General features: G+C 39.5%; 1 protein-coding gene across 4 annotated transcripts in view; it reads left to right on the top strand.

Annotated features, from left to right (window-relative positions):
- APBB2 (amyloid beta precursor protein binding family B member 2) overlaps positions 1-24,552 on the top strand; it is a 404,376-nt gene that overhangs the window by 69,094 nt on the left and 310,730 nt on the right. For 3 of the 4 annotated variants that reach the window (XM_064366631.1, XM_064366633.1, XM_064366628.1), the window contains exon 2: positions 745-901. The gene's annotated coding sequence lies outside the window, so the exon portion shown is untranslated. Of the gene's footprint in view, positions 1-744; positions 902-12,393; positions 12,512-24,552 lie in introns of all 4 variants that reach the window. The other variant, XM_064366630.1, reaches the window with a different exon arrangement.

Below are 24,552 nucleotides of genomic sequence, written 5' to 3'. Positions count from 1 at the left end.
GTAGGATAGTTAAGGAGTTCCTTTTGCCCAGTCATATTATACATTTGATAATATTTATGATTTACTTGTTGAATATTGGTTTCATATATAATTTCCTCTATTAGGAAATGAAAGATTATTTATTTCCCCTTTGGATTATGTAGCCTGTAATATTTTCTGTTACACCCTCACATTGTAATGTATTCTAAATCCTGAACCACATTAGAATTTTCTCATAGCCCCCACTTCTGTGTCTTTTTGTGGTACCCTTTGAAGTTCTGAAATGTTTTATATTTGAGATTAAATCTGGGTTTCTCTTTACTTTTTAAAGCATATTGAGCAAGTTAATTTTCTGTTTGAGTTCCTAAGGGGAATGATTCCAGCCCTCTGTGTCCCAAGAATTCAGACTGAACCCTGCCAGAACATTCCTGTGGTTTTCCACAGGGCAGATCAGTGTGTTCATGAAATTTTAGTTGTAGCTTGTGTTTTCCATGGTTAATTAAAACATCTGGCTTTTCAGTTTTCCACAAACAGAGCATAATCACTAGGCCAAACCTTTTCAATAAATAATTAAATACTTCAATCCTCCCCTCAGAATAGCCCACACTTGCCTTTAGGATACCTTGTATGCTGTTGTCTGTGTTCATTAATGATTTTGAATGTTTGGAAGATATTTGAGGTTATCCTGCCAAATATGTGCCCTCGAGAGAGAGAAAGTTGGTGACTTTCAGTCCTTATAATGGCTTCTGGCCTTTGCCCCCCCAGGTTGGATTTGCTGTGGGCGAGCTGCTGCGGTCTGTAGCCAAGCATGCTGTGGTTAGATCTGCCCAGCCGTGGAACAGAAACATTTGCTGGATGGAAAATCCACAAAAGAAAGCTCCTGTGAAAAGCTGAGGCTGACAATAATTTAAAGCAAAATCAGGTTGGTATAAGATAAGAGAGGCTGGATAAAGTGGATTGCTCTGGATAGGGAAAAGTTGTTTTGTTCCTTCCATGCGCATTGTGGAGACCCACCCCAGATGATTATTTTCAGTTATTGCGAGAGTCCCAGCATTGTGTAAATTGCAAATATAGTCTGACAGCCTTTTGTGTATAGTGTCATGTTGTCTTCCTTTTCCTCTCTTCCTTTTTCCTCTCCTCTGTCCCATCCTCCTCCTCATCTTCCTCTCCTCTCTCAGAGAAGAGAGGAGGACCTTGGCACAAATATTGAAAGAAGCCACAACCAGAAGCCACCTATACCAACCTCAATTATCTTGGCTTTATTTTGGAGAGAAAGCTTTATTTTGGAGGCGTCCAGCCTCCTGGAGTTGCATTTGTACTTTCAAAGACTTGCATTCATTTGTGTTTTCACACTTTGAAGTGTGGGGCATGGAGACCTGCCATTTCTGTTGGGGTAATTCTCGCTGTGAGCTTCTGGTCTGCTTGGCCCGATTTTATATACTCTTATCTTTCCCCAAACAAAAGTCACCAACACATTCATTTTCTGCAGTGTGTGCATTTGGCATTAAGATACTTATATATGACAGGGGAAGAGAAATGTTCTGAAAAACATAGGTGTTTAAATAAATGCAAAATAGCCTCACTGTGGGCCAGGAGAATGAAACAGCATGGATAACCCCATATGAAGCAGAAAAGTGAAAATAATTCATTTTGAAAACATATATTGTACAGGGACAGACATTGCAGACCATTTCTATTGGATATTTAGTGGGTAAGTCACCTCTCTACATAAGCTGTCTTTCAGAATCTGTGAAGTAGTGAAGGTTGACTTTGTCCACCCTGCATCCTTCCTCCATCTTTTAATAAATCATCTAGATTTTCCCCGGGCAATTGCCCTTGCCTCATCTTCACCCTATGTAGTTAGAGGAGGTGACCCTGCTGACTCAGTTATGGGCATGTAACATAAGCATGGCCAGTGATATGGTTTGGCTGTGTCCCCACCCAAATCTCATCTTGAATTGTAACTCCCACAATTCCCACGTCATGGGAGGAAGCCCGGTGGGAAGTGATTGAATCATGGGGGTGGATTTTTCCTGCACTTTTCTTGTGATAGGGAGTAAGTCTCATGAGATCCGATGGTTTTAAAAATGGGAGTTTCCCTGCACAAGCTCTCTCTTTTTTTTGCCTGCTGCCATCCATGCAAGAACTGACTAGCTCCTCCTTGCCTTCCACCATGATTGTGAGGCTGCCCCAGCCACATGAAACTGTAAGTCCATTGAACCTCTTTCTTTTGTAAAATGCCCAGTCTCAGATATATCTTTATCAGCAGTGTGAAAATGGACAAATACAGCCAGTAAGGGTCACAGCTGTCTGTGGAGGGGCCCTAGTACTCTCATTGCAACTATTGAAGAGGTTTTGCCTTTTGGGAGTTTGTTAAGCTGGAGCTGCTAGTGGCAGTTTTTACTATGACTTAGGGAAAACCTTACTGAGAATGACAACACAGGAGAAATCAAAGTGGGGAGATGAAGGAAAAGAGATTGGGAGGAAGAGAAGTGAAGGGACACACACACGTGGGAAGTGAAGGGACACACACACACACACACACACACACACATTTTTGTCCTACAATTCAGCAGTGCCTAAGCCCAGCATCTCCTGTTTCCCTTTCCTGGCAGGTTAGCTAGTGAATCTGAGTTAGGTGTCTGTCTCTTACATCCAAAACATCCTAATTGGTGATGCCTTGTAGGAGTGAGGTCTTAGTGTAAAATGACTGTGGCATAGTCCCTGTCTTTAGGGACTCATGGTGTAGGGCAGCAGTCTGCAACTTTTTTTGGCATGAGGGACTAATTTTGTGGAAGACAGTTTTTCCAAATGGCAGGTGGGGTGTCGGGAGATGGTTTCAGGATGATTCAAGCACTTTACATTTATTTCTATTATTATTACTACATTGTTTTCTATAATGAAATAATTTTGCAACTTACTATAATGTAGAATCGGGGGAGCCCTGAGCTTTTTTTCCTGCAACTAGATGGTCCTATCTGGGGATGATGGGAAACAGTGATGGATCATGAGGCATTAGATTCTCATAGGAAGTGTGCAACCTAGATACCTTACATGTGCAGTTCATGCTAGGGTCTGTGCTCATATGAAAATCTAATGCTGCCGTTCATTTGTTGGGACCAGGAGCTCAGGAGGTAACGTGAATGATGGGGAGCGGCTATAAATACAAATGAAACTTTGCTCACTAGCCCACTGCTCAGCTCCTGCTGTGCAGCCTGGTTCCTAACAGGCCATGGACTGGTACCAGGGACTCCTGGTGTAGGGGATAGGCCAGATAAGTATTCACATGACTGATAAGCAGTGTGACAATGTATCTCTAGAGGTAAGAACAAAGTTTTATGGGAACAGAAATGGAATTAAGAATTCTGTTGGGTGGTAGACTAGCAGAGTGGGCTATTATTTAACAAGGGAGAAAAAGGATTAAGTCTTTAGGAACATTAAAAAAAATAGATTTAATTCAATTACTTGCTTTTTGAGTCTAACAGAAGGGAAAGCTTTCCAGAGCCTATAGTTAAGTAAATTGCAGATAAGGAAGATAATTTCAGAGGTTGGTAGTAGTAGAATCATGTTTATTTACTCTGAATACAATTGTTTAAGGCCTAGCCAAATGAGAGGTTATCAGAAAGCCGTCTGGAGTTAATTTTAACATGACAAGGTAACAGCTGCTGTTCTCACGAGAACCTCAGTCAGCTTTCTGTTCTATACAGAATTAAATGAATTTAAAGACTTATTTCCTCTTTTTAATGATAGAGTTTTCATTATTATTTTTTATAATTACACTTTGTTTTGGGGAAATTTATGTTACAGAAAATTTGTGCAGAAAGTAGAGTTTCCATATAACTCCCACTGCCAGTTTCCTATATTATTAATATCTTGCAGTGTGATGTATTTATTATAATTGATGAGCCAATATTGATATATTATCATTACTAAAATCTATAGTTTATATTAGGTTCACTCTTTGTCTTATATGCTCTATGAGCTTTCATAAATATGTAACTTGTATTTCCATTACAGTTATCATACAAAATAGTTTCACTGGCATAAAAGAATCCCATGTTTGGCCAGGTGCAGTAGCTCATACCTATAATCCCAACCCTTTGGAAGGCTGAGGCAAGAGATGAGACCAGCCTGACCAATATGGTGAAAAACCCTGTCTCTACTAAAAATACAAAAATTAGCTGGGTATGGTGGCCTGTGCCTGTAATCCCAGCTACTTCGGAGGCTGGGGCAGGAGAACTGCTTGAACCCAGGAGGTGGAGGTTGCAGTGAACTGAGATCATGCCACTGCAGTCCAGCCTGGGGACACAGTGAGACTCTATCAAAAAAAAAAAAATCCCATGTTCTACCTGTTCATTTCTTCTTTCTGAACCCCTGGCCACTGCTCATCTTTTTTTTTTTTCTTCTCTTTTTTTTTTCTTTTTTTCCTAGCAAACAATATTCTATCACAACTGCTCATCTTTTTTACTGTCCTCATAGTTTTGCTTTTTCCACAATGCCGTATAGTTAGAATTACACAATAGGTAGACTTTTTAGATTGGCTTTTTCACTTATCAATGTGCATTCAAGATTCCTCTATGTCTTTTCATGAATTGATAGTTCACTTTTTTTTTTTAAAGCGCTGAATAATATTCCATTATATGGTTGTTCCACAGGTTATCCATTCACCTATGGAAGGATATCTTGGTTGCTTCCAAGTTTTGGCAGTTGTGAATAATACTACTGGAAACATTCATGTGCAAGTTTTTATGTGGATAAGTTTTTAATTTTAATTAACTCAATAAAATTATTTAATTTTAATGAGTTTCTCACCATTACATATGATGTTAGTTCTAGGTTTTTGTAAATGTTCTTTATCAAGTTGACAAATTTCCCCTCTATTTCTAGTTTGCTGAGAGTTTTTATTATGAAAGAGTGTTGGATTTTGTCAGGTGCTTTTTCTGCAACTATTCATATGATCATGATTTTCTTCTTTAGCTTATTCATAGGATAGATGATATTGATTGATTTTTGAATGTTGAACCAGCCTTTTAATAGGGGTTATGTTGACTTTCTAGGTCAGTGTTAAGAGCTTTGATAAATGAACATGGGATATGTTTCCTTTTCTTTCAGTCTTCTTTAATTTCTTTCAACAGTGTTGTATTGCTTTTAGGGTACAAGTCTAATACTTCCATGTTAAATTTATTCCTAAGTATTTTTTTTCTTTTTGATGCCTTTATAAATCAAGAAAGTAATTATCTTCAAAGTATTGTAGTTCATGTATAGAAATGCAGTTGGTTTCTGTATAATGATCTTGTTTCCTGCAACCATGTTGAACCTGTTTATCAGCACTGATAGTTTTTTATGTGTATGACTTTCCTAGTATTTTCTATATACCAGATTATGTCGTCTGAAGATACAGTTTTATTTCTTATCCAATCTGATACTATTTATTTTTGCAGTGATTTGAAAACTTGACTGTGATGTGAGAAATACAAAGTTATGTGCTTTACAGTTTCCAGTGAAATCATTCTGTCACGTAGCTTTTTGATAAGAACAAAAGATGGTAAAGATGAAATTTGTCCTCTCATAGTTGACTTGTTCATTCAGTCATTGAGCTTTTTAGTCACTCCTATATCTTCTTTGGACAGATGATCACTTTTTTTATGATTATTACTTTAAGTTCTGGAGTACATATGCAGAATGTGCAGGTTTGTTACTTAGGTATACATGTGCCATGGTGGTTTGCTGCACCCATCAACCCATCATCTACATTAGGTATTTCTCCTAATGCTACCTCTCCCCTAGCCCTCCACCCCTGACGGGCCCCAGTGTGTGATATTCCCCCCACCGTGTTCATGTGTTCTCTTTGTTCAACTCCCTCTTAGGAGTGAGAACATGGGGTATTTGGTTTTCTGTTCTTGTATTAGTTTGCTGAGAATGGTAGTTTTCAGCTTCATCCCTGTCTCTGCAAACGACACAAACTCATCCTTTTTTATGGCCTTATAGTATTCCATAGTGTATATGTGCCACATTTTCTTTATCCAGTCTATCATTGATGTACATTTGGGTTGGTTCCAAGTCTTTGTTATTGTGAACAGTGTGGCAATAAACATACGTATGCATGTATCTTTATAGTGGAATGATTTATAATCCTTTGGGTATATACCCAGTAATGGGATTGCTGGGTCAAATGGTATTCCTAGTTCTAGATCCTTGAGGTATTATTGCCACATTGTCTTCCACAATGGTTGAACTAATTTACACTCCCACCAACCATGTAAAAGCATTCCTATTTCTCCACATCCTCTCTAGTATCTGTTGTTTTCTGACTTTTTAATGATCTCCACTGTAACTGGCGTGAGATGGTATCTCAATATGGGTTTGATTTGCATTTCTCTAATGACCAGTGATGATGAGCTTTTCTTCACGTTTGTTAGCTGTATAAATGTCTTCTTTTGAGAGGTATCTGTTCATATCCTTTGCCCACTTTTTGATGGGGTTGTTTATTTTTTCTCGTAAATCTGTTTAAGTTCTTTCTAGATTTGCCCATTTTTATATTGGGTTATTTGTCTCTCTTTGTATATAGTTGGATATAAGCCCTTTATTGGATATATAATTTCCACATATTTTCTTCTAGGCTCTAGTTGTTTAATGGTGTCTTTCCCTCCAACAGTGAAATACTGTAAATTTTAATTATTGATAAATTGCATCAATATGGGAAACTGTGTGTTTATAAACTTATTTTCTTTATGGTGCTGTTTGGTGCTCAGAAGTTTTTAATTGTAACAAAGTTCAGTTTATTATTATTTTTCTTTCAAAGCTCATGATTTTGATGTTTTTAAAACTCGTTAGTGAATCAAAGCTCTTGAAAAGTTTCTCTGTTTCTTTCTAAAACTTTTTTTTTTTTTTTTTTTGAGATGGAGTCTTACTCTGTCACCAGGCTGGAGTACAGTGGCGTGATCTCGGGTCACAGCAGCCTCCACCTCCTTGATTCAAGAGATTCTCCTGCCTCAGCCTCCCAAGTAGCTGGGAGTACAGGCACCTGCCACCATGCCTGGCTAATTTTTTGTATTTTTAGTAGAGATGAGGTTTTACCGTATTAGCCAGGATGATCTCAATCTCCTGACCTTGTGATCCGCTTGCCTCTGCATGCCCGGCCTCTTTCTAAAACTTTGTTGTTTTACCCTTTACATTTTGATCTTTAATTTATTTGGGGTCAATTTTTGTGTATGGTGTGAGGTTTGGTTCTATGTTTATTTTATTTGGTTTATTTATTTTTTATTTTAAATTTTTTTTGCATATAGGTCCCAGCACCATTTGCAGAAAAGACTAATCTTTACCCACTGTCTTGACTTTTTTGGTAGCAAATCAATTGACCAGAAATGTAAGGGCTTTCTTTCTTTACTCTCAATTCTGTTCCTTTGGTTTACCATCTATCCTTATGCTAGTACCACAGTGTACTTAGGTTTTTGCAATGCAATTTTTCTATTAAAAAAATTAGTTTAAGAATTAGACTTAAGATGCAATGTCTCCATTTAAAAAATGCTGTTGTACCTTTGCTACTTTTCCTCTCTGTTCTTTATGAGTCACTCTGTTAAAAGTACTAGTATTTGGTGATTTCTCTTTGGGATAATTATAGAAATCTAATATGGTAGATGACAATGTGGAATCGATCAAGATGCATTTTCCAGATTACTATATATATGACTTTAAGTAGTGCTTTGTTTTTCATAAAAGTGGTAATCATCTTTATGCCTGTTCTGCATTTGAATAAAACAGATTAAGTTTTTCATTATCTCTGTCTTAATCATTGCCAGTAACTACTAAATAAAGGATTTACAAGGCTGGCATATTATTTCAAGTATTTTCATTAATGGTGACATGAATTGTGTCTTATATCACAAAACTATTATTTTACTAAATAGAAAGCCTATGAATTAAAATGTCTTGTGTGAGTATGGTAACATAGTATAGTTCTATGTGTTTTATGAAAGTTGGACATTTGTCATAGTATAAAATGCTGACTGTATTTTTATGTTTACCTATTCTGTTTTTATCTTTGTATTAGTATGATTCTCAGTAGCTCACTGTGAAGACATTAAAATAATTATATTAGAAATGTGAAGATTGCAAATTTGTATATTTTATTTAGTTGTAACTGTGTTATGAATGCATAAACATTGAAAAGGAAATTTTTAAAAAGTCAGTGCTTTATTGTGATGTTTGGAATCTAGTTGACTATTTTGTCTTGTTTTCTTATAAAATCATAATTTTCTTTGGGACATGACTTACTTTTAATGTGAAAAAAATCTAAATGTAGTCTTGGTGAAATGCAGAGATGTTTCCCTTCTCTGGCATATAGCTGAGCTGACTATTGCTGCTGGGCTTTAATTGGAGATTACAGTTGTGCTGTTAGATTTGGAACCTGTTTTCTGCAGTGCCATTAGTAGGTCAAGCCATGCCTCCTGGTTCCCGGAGGGCTCAGTTCTCAGGATGGCTTATCTGCTTCCTGCCTTCTTTGTAATCTTCTCATTTCAACCTGGGTAGACCAGCTTGATGGCAACTGACATGTGTGTTACCTGGCCCTTTTACTTTCCTGGGAAGTCCTTTGGCTGATAATATTATTTCCTAAAAACATATCTATAGAGCAACATGGAATTATTCTTTTTATTGTTCATTTAAAGGCAAAGCAAGCTTTCATTTATAACTCTAGGTCCCTGGAAATAGGTGTTATGAAACTTTTAACCTAGTTACTCCTTTAAATCTTTTCTTTCTCTCTGTTGCCCCTTTTAACATCTTTGTGACCTAGTCGCAGAATGACTCCACGAGGAGTGTAGATATGGTCTTCTTGTTCTTGTTTTCTTTTGGGAACTGAATCAAAATATGACTGGGTGAAGGTAACCTCTTAACCATCATTTACTTTAAGTAGAGCCTTTTGCCAACTGAAGTTGGGATTCAGAATGACTGAACCACTGAAGTTTGAATTGTGGTACAATTACATTCGTGAAGGCTTTGGCCTGTTTATGATCATTTGTTGCAGATGAAGCAAAATCAGATCAACCTAGTCACATTCACTGAGTCAACACCAGAATGAAGAGAGTCTGGGGACTGGGTGTGGTGGCATGTATCTGTAGTACCAGCTATTCAGGAGGCTGAGGCAAGAGAATTGCTTGAGCCCAGGAGCTTGAGAACAGCCTGGGCAACATAGCAAGACCCAGAAAAAGAAAAGAATGCCTGGAACTTGCTTCTTTAGTACAACCACAATTTAGTATATGTCTATAATGAGGATGTTTATGATAAATACATTAACGGAGTTTGGAATAATATATCTTTTAATACTTGTCTTTTTTTATGTTAAATAATCTATGAAGTATGGGTTTCCTTTAAAAGCTTTCAAAGATACCATATGTGAGTGACCTACAGTTATTTATTTTAATGTAATTACTGATACAAGAACAAACAGTACTTTCTCAGTTTCATACTAATCTGTGATGCATAAAATATTTAATTTGATTATATCGCTCAAATAAGATCTATACGAATGACATGATAACTATTCAAAGTTTCTGAAATTTCCAAATTGATTATTATCTACTCAAATAAGCATTGATCCTTGGTTTCATTCATAAACCAAAATAGTCTACTGGTTTGGATAGTGTCTGTGTAAAAGCACCTAACAATTTATAAAAAACCAAGTATCAACATTGGTCTGGCTTGCATTAAAAAATCTTTCTTTGCAGTTTGCTAGTGTACTCTCTGTAAGGATGAAAGAAAATAGTTTTCAGTGTAATCATCATGCATCTGAGGCCCTTTGAGGACAGCTTTTAGAATCATAGTAACTATGCTGTGCTCGGTCTCATAAGGGTGATTTTTTTTTTGAGGGTTCAAGGATATAGTTAATTTGTTACTGCTGTGGCTTTTTTCTGGTGTCTGGTTAAAGTGTCACAGAGTCTATGAAAAGTAAGATAGTAATTAGTGACTTCAGGAATGAATTCTCTCAGAAGTAAAAAGTCTGGAGTTCCAACCGTGACTTTAGATCCTTGATTATTCTAATACAGAATTATTCTAAGATAGGATTGAAAATGACCACTAGTCTTGAGCAGGCATTAACATATGAGTGATAAGGAATGTTGAATTTGTGTTACTTCAGTGCAAATCAGTTAAAATTCCAAGTGAGAGAGGTTGCATGTGTGGTTTGCTAAATAGTAAGCACTTTGTCAGTATCTTATGGGGGTGGAGCGAGGGGACGGGGCAGACTTCATTTCATCCTCACAACAGTCCTTTGAGAGAGACAGTGTTACCCAGTTTTAGAGAAGCTCAGGATTGGAGAGATCGATTTTTGTTCAAGTCTTACATGCACTAATTTAAATTTGAATCCAGATGTTCAGAAACTCCTTGATATAGTTGTATAAATCAAAGCACTGCCCATGAAGTGGTTCACACAGAGCAAACTCTCTCTATATGTATCTCTCTTTATATATTTTTATTATTATTATAAGTAATAAGATAATAAAATCCTAAACATAATATATGAATAGAATGCTTTGGCATTTTCAAGGAGACAGTGGTTAATTTGAATGTAGGTTAATTTGGAAAAGCGGCATATTGTGTATTTTCAAGCATTTTTGCCTGAGAAAACATCTCATTAGACCCTTAGAGGTAGAAAGAGAAATGCAGGGAATGTTTAAAAAGTTTGTCCTGGCTGGGCATGGTGGCTCACACCTGTAATCCCAGCCCTTTGTGGGGCTTAGACAGGAGGATCACTTGAGGCCAGGAGTTCCATACCAGCCTGGACAACATAGGGAGAACCTATCTTACAAAAAATAAAATAATAAAAAAAACATTAGCCAGGTATAATGGCCCATATCTATAAACCTGACCACTCAAGAGGCTGAGGTGGAGGACCGCTTAAACCCAGGTCAAGATTGTAGTGAGCAATGATGGAGCCACTGTATTTCAGCTTGGGTGACAGAGCAAGATTCTCTGGAAAAAAGGAAAGTGTGTTCTGGGTTTTATAACTAGATATGTGGCCCAGCCATCCACTCCATCAACTTGCTGTGAATTACTCAGAGGTATTTTGGTGGCTGGGGGAATCAGATACTCCTAAACAGCTGCTTAGAGAAGGAAGGAAGAAGATAAGCCTTGGACATTCCTGGCTTCCCCTCCCCGTTACTCTGTACTCCTTGTTTGGAGCTGCCTAGAATTTTTCAGTGGGGAGAGAGGGACCAAGGTGTTTACCTCTATAATGGTTTGAGAGTCTGGCCAATCTGTTGCTTTCCTAGTAATCTCAACTGATAGTATTCTTGGTTAAGTACCTAGTAGATGTTAATCCCTTTCTGCCTTTTCCGGCCGCTGTGTCTCCCTCTTAGACACAAAGTATAGAAACTAACAAATGGAAAGGTTAAGCTATACAGAACCCTTTCCAAAGCTGTGATTGCCAACCTTCAGCTTTTTATAGACATTTCTGGTTTGATTCACGGAGTCTGTGTTGTCTAGAAAAGCTTGACTTGTTCTGCTAGGGGTTGATTGTCTAGCAGTTCTGAGATGCGGTTTGAGGCATAGCAGGTCAGTTGTGATACTTACAACACATGCAAAAAAGGAACTTCTGTTTGAGATTAAATTATCTTCTGAAATAGACACACAAAAGCAATTTGGTGATGTCTTTCAGAAGTTAAAATCACCAGCAATGTCATAAATATGTTCACTTAAAACTGTGCCAAGATATTTATATGTTATATTGTAGCATGTTTGTAAAGAATGAAGTAGTTCTGTATGTATGCTCCTTTGGAAAGATTTATAAGATATATATACACACACGTATACATATATATAAAAAATGAAAAAAATGTTTTGTAGAATCATGTAATTACCATTCCCTTTTATATAATTTTTTTAAGAAAAGATATATATGCTGGTGCATGCATTTTTTCCCTAAAAAAGATGTACATTGCCACTGTTAATAAACTGGGAAACTTTTCTTTTTCTTTCTTTTCTGTATAATTTGAATTTTCTAACTATATTCATTTATTTTTCTTTCCTTTAAAAAAAATCAGGAGCTAGCTAGGCAGTATGATTATGTACTATTTTGCTTTAGTTTTAATGTATTTTATAAAACCCTACTAAATATTTTTTTAAAACATTGCAATTTTTTTTTCTAATGTTCATTTGTCAGTTTTTCTTGTCCTCTGGGAGTTCAGAGGAAGTAAGCAATTTTTGTGGGAAGAGTGGTTAAGCATATAGCTAGCAAATGTTCTCATGAAAGCTTATTAATTAAAACATGGAGTTGAAAAATAGAAAGGAAAAAGATATTTCCCAAATGTAATTTGAAGGACAAAGAATCTGATCTTGCTGAAGTGTGTTTGAAGGTGTACCTTTATGCTCAGTTTGTTTGCTTTCAAAGGAGCATTGGACTGAATTGTATTTGCTTTTCAGACCGCAGGGCTGGAGGTGGCCATGGAAGCCTCCAGAATCTGATTGCTAATCAAGAAAGCTGTTTGCTAAGAAAGGCCTGCCTGTTTGGACTTGAAGTGATGACTGATGCACAGATAAAGTCAGTGTGACTTTTTAAATGTCTTTTGACTTCTGTGTTCAGATTTTGCTTTTCTCTTAATTAAAACCCTTCCACAAAGGTTGCAGGTCAAAGGAGATGACTCCTCTAAACTCTTCTGGTAGCAATGGCTGCTTAACTCTTCAACTCTTGATACGCTTGTCTGGAGACTGTTGTGTTCGTTTTTCTGTGGTGTGATTTACCTCCTTTGGTCTTAGCTTGAATGCTGAAATTTAATAATAGATACGAAGATGGAAATTTTTCTTTAGAATGTAGATGATGGTAGTCTGGAGAAGAAAGGCATTATGCTAGCCTTTATCCATATTTCAATATGTAATACCTGAAGTTTGTTTGTTTGTTTTTGAGAAGGAGTCTCGCTCTGTCGCGCCCAGGCTGGAAAGCAATGGCATGATCTCAGCTTACTGCAACCTCCACCTTCCAGGAGGTTCAAGTGATTTTCCTGCCTCAGCCTCCTGAGTAGCTGGGACTACAGGCCTGTGCCACCATGCCTGGCTAATTTTTGTGTTTTTAGTAGAGACGGGGTTTCACCATTTTGGCCAGGGGATGGTCTTGAACTCCTGACCTCAGGTGTTCCACCTGCCTCAGCTGCCCAAACTGCTGGGATTACAGACGTGAGCCACAGTGCCCAGCTTTATTTTTAAAAATCAGTAAACAATGTTATTTTTCTAATTTCATAAGAATTTTAGAAACGTATTTTCCTAAAATGGTTTGTTAAATACCTCATCGAACTCAGCAATATTTATTTTTGCCATATCTATTTCTCTTTATAACTTCTGTGTTGATATCTGACCTTAAACTTAGTCATGCCAGGAATCATAACCCCTATATTTCAAGGCATGTGAACCATAGTATAGGAATTTTAATCTATTAGGGAGATTGAGGAGACAGTTTCTAAAATACATATATATGTATGTATATGTATGTGTTTATATGTAATTAATTATATTTATAATATAGAAAAGTCTAAAATGCCACCATTGTCACTTGATATCATAAATGAGGAAAAACTGATACTATCTTCAGTACATACTCAGTTCCCAAAAGAATCTGATAATTTAAAAATCCAAGATAATCAGTACCTAATACAGGGATAGCAAACTCAAATGCTAACAAGACAGGGACCCAACAGAAAGTAAACCAGTGAACTTGGGCATAGAGTGGAGAAAAAGGGCACAGCTACCACTCAGCTTCCCGCTTCTGCTGTTCAGGAATGAGGCTCCAGTGTAGCATGATCTGCTGATACCTCAAGAGAAGGCAGAAATGTGGAGCTTTGTGAGTGCCCGCATACCATTAATGTGTTGGAAACACATTAAAAAGATTAAAACAATGTACTCTTGCATGTTTTGCTATGATGTTCCTTGTCAGTACATCAGGGCCTGAGAAGCATACGGGATGGCGCTTGTTCTTTGGTGACATACAGTGTATTTGGGCCCTTATGATGTGGAGTAGTTGAAGGGCTGAAATAAGTGGTGCGGGTGCCAAAGGCCACAGGATCCCTAAGGAGGTAGTAACTGGCTTGAGTCAGACCATCCTGGGAAGCTTCATAGAGGAGGGGAATCTGGCCTACAGGGCCTTAAGATTTAGGGTCCCGGAGAGAAGGGAGGGCTGATGGGGAGCAGAAGTGGGGAGCGCACGGTCTTGGGGCAGTGGTAGGGACTCGAGGAGACTGACCTCAGTGGAAGGCCTCACAGCGGGTCTGTGCTTTGAAGAGCTCCTCACAGAGCTGGGAAAGTTAGCTAGTGGGGAGAATATGAGATGGAGTTAGAGCGGAAAGGAGGGGCCACCCTGTAGGGCCCTCTAGGCACTCATAAGGACTTCATGTTTTACTGTGGGGAAAGAGAAGAGTCATTGCAAGTTCTGATAGCAAAGGTGCTGTGGTGTGACTTGAGTTTTAACAGGATTCATCTGTTGAGAATAGAGTATAGAGAGTGAGGATAAAATCAGGGCAAGCAGCAAGGAGGTTACTGGAGTAATCCAGGCAAAAGGAATGGGGGCTTGGGCAAGGGGCAGCAATGGAGTCAGTGCGGTTTTCCGGTGGATGAGAACTTGGAAACGTGTCTTCATTCTTTTCTTTTCATTGATAACGACCAAGCCACAGCCTAGACCCTTCTCCTCATTCCTAGATAACTGTGAAATTCTAGAAATTTTCCTCCTCATTCTTGATTCTCTCCTTTCTTTTCATCCTACAACTACAGCAGGATTGATGTTGGAATGCTGCCCCCATCACTGCCTCCCTGGCCTTTGAACACAGTGGGAGGATTTCTGCCTCAGGGCCTGGCATTGGCTGTTTCTTCTTCCTATGTTCTCTTCCCCAGATACCCTCCTGGATAATGAGAGAGGTCTCATTTAATTCTTTGCTCAAATTTACTCTTGGTGAAACCTACCCTGATTGATGTTTTAAAACTTGCAAACCTTCCTGTCACTCCTCCCCAAATCCCTCTTAACCTTTTAATTTTTTTCCCTGTAGATCTTAGCCCTTCTAACATACCTGCATACTTTACTTATGTTTTAAGTTATTGTCTCTCTCTCCTCACTGGAATATAAATGCCAAGGGGAATTTATATACATATAAATTTATTTACATGTATAAATTCCAAAAGGCAGGAATTTTTGTTTTTGTTCACTGATACATCCCTGTCACCTAGAATACTTTCTGGTGGGGAGTGGATACTTGATAAATATTTGTTGAAGGAATGAATAAGTGGCTTTCAAGAGGCACTTGAGATATACCACATGTCAGACACTGAGAATTAAAAACAAACAAAACAAAGACACAAGCCCTGCCCCAGAGCACATGGTCCAGTGGGGCACAACAGTAGGATAACAAAGCCTATTGATCTAATACAATGTGTCCAAACTTTTGTGCAAACACAAGTGAAAAAGAAAGTAATTCTAGACTGTTGATTTGGACTTCCCAAGGCACACAGGTAGGGGAGAGGTGATGATGTTTCAGGGAGACGGAGCAGTGTGAGAGAGGATGTGGAGACAGGAATGTGCCAACTGTGTAGTCAGGAGGGTGTCGGTGGTGGAGAGTGACTGAAGATGAGGCAAGAAAAAGGAAAGTGGGGCCAGGTTGAGAGGGGCCTTGAATACCCACCCTGCACAGGAGTCTTGACTTCCCAAATTTTCCAGCTCCTGTTATGTGCTAAGAACAGTGCTAGGTGCTAGGGAGATTCAAAGGTGAGTAGATTGCTCTTCCTGCTTTCTGGGCTTCATCTTCTAGAGAGAGGCTGTAGTGTTAGTCAAGAAGAAAAATGGCTGGGATTGTGGTGGTAGGAATGGAGAGGCCAGGAGAGACAGGGGAGGGAATCTGGGGTAGGATTAACAGGATTTAGTCAAAGACATGGCACGTGATGGAAGGAGTAGAGTCTTCTGGTTCGTCACTGGAGCTTAGGGGTAGATAGATGGTGACAGTGTTGTCTGTAATTGAAAAGGCAGGTAGAGGAGGCAAGGGGTGGGAAATACCAATCAGAGATCCCAGGAGGGATATGAAGGAAAATAAAAAATATATAATAGCCCGTTAGTTTTGTCTTTGGGAAGCCAGGAGGCTGGAGATTCAAGTGCCCCAACCAGGAAAGTTGGAAGAGACAATGTGTTTGTAGGACAGTAGGGGAAGTGATTTGTGTATCTTACCGGAATGTCACTTCCATGAGGGAATGGGTTTGGTTTGTTCACTGCTGTGTGTTCAGCCCCTAGAACCCTGCCTGGTACAGAGTACAATCTCAGCAAATGCTTGTGGAATTAATGAATAACGTAGTTGAATTTGGAGGACAAAATTGGAGTCATAAGTTGTTAGAAGGCTTAAAATGAGACTAAAGTGATTAAAATGATATTATTTTAGATATTCTTTTACAGGGCTATGGTGATCATTTAGACTGTTTAGAAATTTTAAAATGTTAACTTTTACTAATGATACTCCTGGTCACATACTTGCTTTGGATGTATACCCAATAATGGGATTGCTGGGTTGAATGGTGGTCCTGAGTTCTTTGAGAAGTCTCCAAACTGCTTTCCATAGTGGCTGAACTAATTTACATTCCCATCAACAGCGTATAAGTGTTCCTTTGCTCCAAAGCCTCACCAGCATCTGTTGTTTTTTGACTTTTTAATTATAGCCATTCTGGCTGGTATATCATTGTGTTATTATATGGCTTTGAATTTCTCTGATGGTTAGTGAGGTTGAACATTTTTTCATATGTTTGCTGGCTGCTTGTATGTCTTCCTTTGAGAAGTGTCTCCTCATGTCTTTCACTCACTCACTTTTTTTTTCTTTTTTTTTTTTTTGAGATGGAGTCTTGCTCTGTTGCCTAGTCCAGAGTACAGTGGTGCAACCTTGGTTCCCTGCAATCTCTGCCTCCTGGGTTCAAGTGATTCTTGTGCTTCAGCCTTCTAAGTAGCTGGGATTACAGCTCACTACCATACCTGGCTCACTACCATACCTGGCTAATTATTATATTTTTGGTAGAGATGGGGTTGCGTCATGTTGGCCAGGCTGGTCTTGAACTCCTGACCTCAAGGGATCCACCCTCTTTGGCCTCCCAAAGTGCTGAGATTACAGGTATGAGCCACTGCACCTGGCCTTTTGGCCAGTTTTTAATGGAGTTTTTTTTTTTTTTCTTATTGAATTAGGTTTCTTATAGATTCTAGATACTAGATCTTTGTCAGAAACATGGTTTGTGAATATTTTCTCCCATTCTGTAGTACATACCTGGCTTAAATAGACATCTTGATCTATGATAGTGTTATCATTTGTTGAAGCCAGTTTGATGTTGGAAGCAGGCAATCTAGATTAACACAGCAATAGGTGACCTTTCATGCAAAGAAGTGAACGGCTGCATGAAAGGCCCATGTGAAATGAGTGAGAATGGAATTTGTTTGCAATTTTCTTCTATTTATGAGGAATGTCAAGTGAATGCTTTGATTTTTTTTCCTTGTGTTGTATTATTGTCGCAGTACACATGCTTATAAAATGTGGACTGGCAACTAGTGCTTAGAAATCTTTTGGGTTTTCCCAAAAGACTTTTCATTATGGTTGGATTTGGTGTTTGTATTTATGAAGTATTTTATAAAGACAGGGAAAAAGATATGTTGCTTTTTTTTTGTAGTCAAAATTTTTTTGTAGTAATTGGGACACTGTAGAATGTAATATCCTTTCATTATATTAGAAAGATAGCTAATTTTTAAGTAAGTGAGAATTGAACTGTGGGTTTATTGAGTCTAGTCTCATGGCACTGGTAAGAATAAATGGAAATAGAGCCTTCCCATGTCAGTGATTCCAACAGTGTTATGGACTGAATTGTGTCTCCCCCAAATTCATACGTTGAAGTGTGAGTATATTTAGAGATAGAGTTTTTAAAGAGGTAGTTAAGATAAATTTAAGGGCTATTAAGGAGGATCCTAGTGCAGTGAACTGGTGCCTTCCAAGAAGAAGAAATTAGGCACAGACATGTCCAGTGGGAGGATGCTATGAAGACACAGGGACAAGACGGCTGTCTACAAGCCAAGGAGAGAGGCCTCAGAAGAAACCAGTGCTGCTGACACCTTGATTTCAGATTTCTAGCCTCCAGAACTGTGAGAAAATAACTTTCTATTGTTTAAGTCACCCAGTTCATGGTACTTTGTTATGGCAGCCCTATCAAACTGCTACAAGCAGGAAGCCCAGGCTGTTCCAGGAAACTTGTTCCATCACCCAGTTTCAGCATCATAGTCTCCCTGGAAGTCAGGAGGCAGGAGACTCAGTAGTGCCCTGGGTATCCCAAGAAGGATGTGTCAATTTGAATGCTCACAGGATCGCCAGGCAACTGCTGTTGTCTGTTGTTCCTTATTCATTTCTGATCATTTTCTTCTCTTATTTGTCTATTCATTTATTTATTTATTGACAGGGTCTTGCTCTGTCACCCAGGCTGGAGTGCAGAGGTGTGAACACAGCTTACTGCAGCCTTGAATTCCTGGGCCCAAGTGATCCTCCTGCTTCAGCCTCCCAAGTAACTAGGACCACAGGCACATACCTCCAAGCCTGGCTAATTTTTTTGTAGAGACAAGATCTCACTATATTACCCAGGCTGGTCTTGAACTCCTGGATTCAAGCATTCCCCTTGCCTCTGCCTCCCAGAGTGCTGGGATTACAGGCACAAACCACTGTACCTGGCCTTTCTGATCATTTTTGTTTGAAGCTGCATACCTTGTCAGCATTTTTATTTCCTTCTGAAACTCCAATTAAAGTTGTGAGATGAAGCTGAAGTGCTTATCTTACAACTTTCTGTGATTGGAGGCCTCAGGTTTCATTTATGTGGATAGTCCCAAGCTTAGCTGACTAGATGAGATTCTTGCTGAGGCAGGACAGCTTTGTGGACGGCTGTCTTTGGTGTGAATTGGACCATGTGCATGGGATGCCAGGGTTTCAAGCCAAGGCTGCTTTCTCAAGAGACTGTCTCTGGCAGCTTGGAATTTAAGTGAAGCTTAATTTAATCCCTGGTTTTCACAGTAAATGTGTAGGGTGTGTGCTACTTACAGTAGGAGTTAGAAGGCCGTTGGCGTCCTCTGGCCTATTTATTTGAATTTGATTTACTTGGAAATTTTTCAAGAAGCAGAGCACTTAGAGGTCTTCCAAAGAACTTAAAAAATTTTCATTTCACATTCCAATAGATCTGTTTTCAAAATGGGTAGGGCAAGTGGAGTCTGTGATTAATTAGGTTATAGTAAATTTTGGTGTTGTTCCATGTATCCTAGGTTTGAAGAATATGAGAGGCATAACTGTTGAGAACTATCTTCTTGAATTCTTTCTTGATTGGGTTGCTGGGACACCAAACCTCAGGATATTTAATATCTGGAAAACTAAAGTGAAGTACTCTCATTCTCTACTGTGTCTCTAGGGCCACATAGACGTGTTTGATGTTAATCACACCTCTTCACTATGTGTGGCTGACTCGTCTGAGTAATACCATGAAAAGTGCTTCTTCAGATTCCAGATCTTCACATATTGCTATTATGTAAGAGGGATGAGACTATTATAATTGAGTGAAATTTAAAATCTTCTGCTTCAAGTTATGAAATAACATGTTTTGGCTATGCCATCATGCAATCTGGCCTTTTCAGCAAATTTTATAGCTTGTGGGGACAGATGACCCTGAATTCCAGCAGCACCTGCAATCAAAATAGTTCTCATTCCAGGGCCCACGCAACAGGGTGTGTTTGAGAGTACTTGAAAGCAAAGTGTAGGCAACATGTTGTACCCTTAGTCATAAAACATTATCCTGGAATTCGTATTGCCCCAAAGCCTGGTTTCAGCATCACAGTCACATTAGCATCACATTAAAAAACATTTTAATGTTTTATTGTAGTTCCCATTTCTGAAAAGGAAGAAAGAGTCTGATGGAATTTCTTCACTAGGATGACAGATTGAAGGTACTTAGGTGAGGAAAGAGATGCTAACAGAACTTGTGTGAGAAGATGACCAAAATCTAGGTGGAAAGATAGTCTTAGAGTGTCAATTAGTGATGTTTATTTACCCAAATAAACTATTTTTCCAGCCTGTTATAACAATTGCATTTATTCCATGTTGAATTAGTTTGTAGAATATCCAACAGATTCATGGGCTAGAATGTATTCTATCAAGACAAAAATAGCCACCTTGAGAAATGATTTAAACCAGAGATCAGCAAACTACAGCTTGGAGGCCAGATCCCCCTTGCCACCTGTTTTTTTATATGGCCATGAGCCCAGAATGGTTTTTACATTTTTAAATGCTTAAAGAAAAGTCAAAAGAAGAAGAAGATTATGATACCTGAAAATTGTATGAAATTTGTATTTCAGTGTTTATAATAAAGTTGTATTGGAACACAGCTGTGTTCATCCATGAATGAGAATATTCCACACTGTATATCAAAGCTGTGTGGCCAGCGTCTTCCTGCTGAGGCAGCACATCTTTCTAGATGACCATGAAAAGCAACTTTCCTGGTACAGCGGCAGAGTTGAGTATTGTCACAGAGACTCTAGCCCACAAAGTGTTCAGTTATTTACTGTCTGATCCTTTACAGAAATCTCTGCCCTCCCCTGCTAGTATTAGCAGTTGTTTAAATTTACTTTTTTTTTTTTTTTTTTTTTGTAAGACAGAGTCTTGCTGTCGCCCAGGCTGGAATGCAGTGGCACCATTCCTCTCTGCCTCCTAAGTTCAAGTAATTCTCCTGCCTCAGCCTCCTGAGTAGTTGGAACTGCAGGCGAGTGTCACCATGCCTGGCCAATTTTCGTATTTTTAGTAGAGACAGGGTTTCACCATGTTGACCAGGCTGATCACAAACTCCTGACCTCAAGTGATCCACCCACCTTAGCCTCCCAAAGTGCTGGGATTACAGGCGTGAGCCTAACTGCGCCCAGCCTCTGAATTTACATTTGATCATATTTTTGATTGTTTACTGTGCAAGGGGCTGGTTTTGATATGCAGGGTGAAATATCCTCATGTTGGATGGCAGGTTATTCCATAAGCTCATCTTTTAATGGAAACAGAATCCCTTCAATGTAATCTGCAACAGATAACCACTGAGTATCTCCTTGGTCACTGGAAATTGAGCCTCAACCTTTAAGAAAGTAGACCAGCTGTTCTTTTTTTTCTCTCTCTAACCAACCGAATCATTCACTTATTCAACAAATATTTAGTGAGTGCTGGCTGTCTGCCTGCCACAGTTCCAGGCAGTGGCGATGAATCGTGATCCTAACAGACAGAGTCCCTCCTTGGGGACCCTCCATTCTCATGGGAGGAGACGGATCATAAGCAAATAAATATACACTGGGGGAAGAAGCACAAGGAAGAAAAGACAAAGGGAGAGAGAGAGAGCTGGGGCAAGAGAGGGCTGCTGGAGATAAGGTGCTGGGCCAAGGTCTTCGGCCACAAGAATCAGGTGAGTGGGAATTCATGACGTGAAGACCCAGGTGGAGGGAACTGCAGGAGCAAAGGGCTGCAGGTGGAGCCAGTGTGGCACATTTGGAGAATGGGAATGCTGTCCTGGAGACCAGGGCAGAGATGAAGACAAAAAAATATGGGTGGGGTGAGGGACAGGTTACGGAGGACATGGCACAGCAGAATAAGGACTTAAAATGTTTTTAATTCTGGGAGAGACGAGAAGGCTTTGAGCAAAGAACTAACTTGATCTGGTTATGTTTTTTTTTTTTTTAAAAAAATCACTTAAATTACAAGATATATCCTTTACCTTGTAGTTTATTGCAGATAATGGCATTTTGTGGATTAAAAGAAACAAAAACCCTAACAGTTCACCAGCCACAACAGTTAGCTCTAAGGCTGTCATAAAAGTAGGATCAAAACAATAGTAATTACAGGCTAGTATCTTCTTAGGGGAGTATTCAGAGCTTCAGGTCTCTGTATCAGTCCAGGTCCCATAAGAAAACAGGTGGCACATGGTAGGTAATGGAAAGACAATAGATTCTAGTGTGGAGGGAAATGCCACTCCTACCTGGGTGTTTCAGGTCAATTAATCTGCTAGTGTTGTTTAGAATGGATTGAAGAACAACGGCGAAGAAGATAGGGAGACCAAATCGTTTCATTAAATTTTATAAAAATTATTTTTAAAAAATGGAGTCAGCTTCTAATGTAGAGGAAAACTGTTATACAGACCCCAGTCAAAACAGTGAAAATACTTGTACTGTCCTCAGGTGTCATTAAAAACAAGCAGGTGCAGTGGCTCACACTTGTAATCCTAGCACTTTGGGAGGCCAAGGCAGGAGGATTGCTTAAGCCCAGGAGTTTGAGACCAGCCTGGGCAACTTAGTAAGACTCCCATCTGTACAAAAAATAAACAAAATTAGCCAAGCATGGTGGTGTGCCCTGTAGGTCCAGCTACTCAGGAGGCTGAGGTCAGGGATCACTTGAGCTTGACAAGTTGAGGCTACAGTGAGCCAAGATGGCGCCACTGCACTCCAGCTTCGGTGACCGAGTGAGACCCTGTCTCAGAAACACAAACACATACACCAACACACATGTGTGCACAACCAAGTAAAGGAAACCATATATTACAAATGTTGCCATAAAAAAAATGGGGGACAGGGTACATAGGAGCCATAAAGAAGTGGCTGCATCCTGGGGCTGGTAACAGCCACGCTCCTCCCACTCCTAGGCCTGAGGGGTGAGGGAGAGAACAGTTTCCAGGGGACCCTGTAGAGGGCCACCTGACAGGGAATGGAACCATTCTCCTCATTTCTTCTTGTCTCCTGTAGGAGTCCCCCCATTGGCTGAACCAAAATATGAGCCAGTGGGTAAGACAGACTGTTGATAAATGGGTCAGCTTCCCAGAACACACAACATGCTGGCAGAGTGGAGTGCAGGTGGAGGATTTCCATCCTAGGGGACACCTCAGGAGTCTTAGCTGCATCCCAGTTATGTCGCCGTCCCTTACTCCCGTCCCCACCCCCAGCCACACCACAGATGTGCACACATGAGCGTGTACACACACTCCCAAGTCCCCTTCGGTATTCCGCCATCGCTTTTCTGACCAGGACAGAGAAACTATTTATTAACTGTGAAATTTGAAGATATTTCTCATTATTTCCGTGGTGTTTGATGCTACAATATATGCAAGACAAGGAAGATGTGGATAGCACTACACGTCCCATTTTTCATTCCTGATAAAAATTCAAAGCACATGTTACTGACGCTAGAGTTAAATATCTTATTTTTTCAAAGTATCCTTTTGAATTGGCTGCAGAAGGAAAAATACAGTAAGCAGCACATTAAAAATCTTGGGGAACTATGTTCAGTTCTGGTTATTTTGGTTAATATCAAAGCAAGCATTGAATTTTAGCCACTTGAGTCCAAACAGTTTTGGTTTTCCACCGTTGAGCATGTTAGAACTGTGAAGACACAGAAGTACCATTCAGTAAACTGCTTCTTTCAGCAACCTCTGTGATATCCTGGTGCTTTGGAAGCCTTCCTTTTTGTTTCAGGTACAATTAGTGAATTAGTCACTATCTGTGTATATAAAGTCAGGAGCTTTATATTTTGTACTGAGGCAGAGCTGAACTTTTTAAATAATTTGATCTTTTAACAATATTTGACTTTTCATTTGATTTAGATTTGAGAGTCAAAGGTTCTAATAACAAAATGGTCAAATTGGCTGACAAGGCCATAGAAAGAAATATGCAGAAGTCAATTTTAGGCCCTATTTTGCAAGAGCGTGGTGCCTGTGAAAGCAGCCTAAGTTGTATAGATGATAAAACTCATTTTTCTCCCCTACTTTTTCTGGAATCTGGCCCAAAATCAGGGATCGTGGCACATTTGCTGAACAATCTTGGCCCTAAATTGGAGGGCTGGCTCTGGGCCCCTGGGGAAAAGAAAACTCCATTTATGATTATCAGCCATGTTGTAAAACTTAAACATTATTTTATTTTAAGGTCAAGGAAAATAAGTCACCTTGAATTTCCCATAAGTTTTGAGGCACTGGAATGAGGTCTGTTTTTGTTTCTTGGCTTTTGCTCATCGGTCAGCTTCACAGCACAGGGTCAGTCATGTGGTTGTGGGGCCTTTGGGGTTGAGGAACTTCCACTGCATGCGAGGCACTGTGTTCACATAGTGGGACCTGAGTGAGTGAGCCAGGTCCTAGGCCTGAGTTGGTTTATTTAATTCTGCTCAGGAGATTGGAGGCATGAACAGGTATGTGGCCTGCAGAGAAAGAGAGAACCTCTCCACGGATGACAGGAGGACTATGGAAAATTATTAAAGGAGAGGGATCCTGTCTTCCTGGCTGGAGAGAGTGAAAACACAGCTGGCATGGAGCCAGGCCTTGAAGGATCCCGAGGAACACAGTCACTAGTTGTGGATTTGAATGAGCTGTCATGGAGCCAGGCCTTGAAGGATCCCGAGGAACACAGTCACTAGTTGTGGATTTGAATGAGCTGTCATGGAGCCAGGCCTTGAAGGATCCCCAGGAACACAGTCACTAGTTGTGGATTTGAATGAGTTCTGTGTCTTGACTTCAATTTGTAAGCCTCCATTTTCCTCATCTATAAAATGGTGATGA

Source organism: Aotus nancymaae, unplaced genomic scaffold, assembly GCF_030222135.1.
Source record: "Aotus nancymaae isolate 86718 unplaced genomic scaffold, 86718_ANA_hifiasm-v0.15.2.pri h1tg000006l, whole genome shotgun sequence".
Classification (NCBI taxonomy): domain Eukaryota; kingdom Metazoa; phylum Chordata; class Mammalia; order Primates; family Aotidae; genus Aotus; species Aotus nancymaae.
This window is presented reverse-complemented; position numbering and strand designations above follow the sequence as displayed.